The 1818-nt window shown below is 25.9% G+C and overlaps 1 non-coding gene across 1 annotated transcript; it reads right to left on the reverse strand.

Moving 5' to 3' along the window:
* Positions 1–1745: 1745 nt before the first annotated feature.
* On the reverse strand, positions 1746–1818 carry TRNAK-UUU (transfer RNA lysine (anticodon UUU)). Its single transcript has one exon. It is a non-coding gene; the product is annotated as a tRNA-Lys (tRNA).

Raw genomic sequence — 1818 nt, forward strand, 5'->3', positions numbered from 1 at the left:
AAGATATATCTATTCCTTGTCTTTTAAGGGCTTTTATTACCTCTGAAGTTATGACAGACTTAAAACTTTTCTTCATAGTCTATGAATGACATATATAGTGGGTTTTTATACTCCGTTGGTTTTTGCAATAGCTTGGTTGATTAAAGTCTAGCTCTCTTTTTATTCAACCAAACATGATCTCTAAAAATTTTATATATCACTGAGAGTAAACTTACTTGGCGGTAAATTTTTAGGTCTTCTGTGTCTCCCTTTTTGTGAATTAGTATAATGATTTAAGTTTTTCCAAGCTTTAGGTATAGAGCATTCTTGCAGACATTTTGTGTATAAGTTCAACCAGTTTTACTGCTATAAAATCTCCTCTATCTATTATTAAATCAATTGTTCTGTCATCTTCTGCCACTGTTTTGCCTTTTCTAATCCCTTTCATGCTTTCTTTACTTCTACTGTTACTTTTAGCACCGACTCGCGTGTTTTATAATTTATATTGGGAAAGTTAGCCAATTTCTCATATCACTATTGTTCAGCATTATATAGAAATCGTCTGCAATTGTCATCGCTCAATATCTTTTATTAATAATATTTCTATTTTCATCCTTTAAAAAAAATATCTGTTAGCACCCTGTTTCAGGTGTTCATGAATTTGATGCTTTTTCCTTTCTTTAGTGTCCTTAACTTTTGTCTAATTGCGTTTACGAAAGGTTTGGTTTTTAGTTTGTTTATTGTTTTGTATAGTTCTGTTAATTATATTTCATCTGTCTTAATTTTACCCTTATTCCAATCTTTTCTTTATTAGGTATTTCGTGTTTTCGTAGTTCTTCTTGATCTTTTATAAAGTCTCTCTCTCTCTCTCTCTCTCTCTCTCTCTCTCTCTCTCTCTCTCTCTCTCTCTCTCTCTCTCTCTCTCTCTATAGATATATATATACACACACATATATATATGTATTATATATATATATAAATACTGTATATATATATATATATAAATACTGTATATATATATATATATATATATATATATATATATACTGTATATATATATATATTTTATATATATATATATATATATTTTATATATATATATATATTTTATATATATATATATATTATATATATATATATTATATATATATATATTATATATATATATACATATATATATTATATATATACATATATATATTATATATACACACACACACACACATATATATATATATATATTATTCATATATATATATTATATATATACATATATATATATATATATATATATATATATATATATATATATATATTATATACATACATACATATTAAATAAGTATATATTTATATATTATTTATATTATATTATATATTTGTTTATTTATTTGTATGTATATTTATTGTGTGAATATGTATGTAGGTATGGGAACTGCAGATCTTCGAAGCCTAAACTTTAGTCACATGGTGTGTGTGCAATACGTCCTGTATAATGAACTATTACTTTCACTGAATATTTTTTCTTTGGCAAAGTGTATAATCTTTTTCTGTGTTATAAGTTACACTTTTCGTATCATGTTTACTATGCGTCTTGTTCTTTGGGAATTATTGAATTTGCAGTTACTTTTGGGAATGTCATGACAATGTACAATAATGAACGTGAATTATTTTATGAAAATTTTTATTGTTCAGTTAAATATTCGAAAGTACAAGAAATCTGTTTTACTATGAGGTTTTTTTTTAAGGCAGAAAAAAATGGGTAGCGCCCGAACAGGGACTCGAACCCTGGACCCTTAGGTTAAAAGCCTAATGCTCTACCGACTGAGCTATCCGGGC

Source organism: Palaemon carinicauda, chromosome 22, assembly GCF_036898095.1.
Source record: "Palaemon carinicauda isolate YSFRI2023 chromosome 22, ASM3689809v2, whole genome shotgun sequence".
Taxonomy (NCBI): Eukaryota; Metazoa; Arthropoda; class Malacostraca; order Decapoda; family Palaemonidae; genus Palaemon; species Palaemon carinicauda.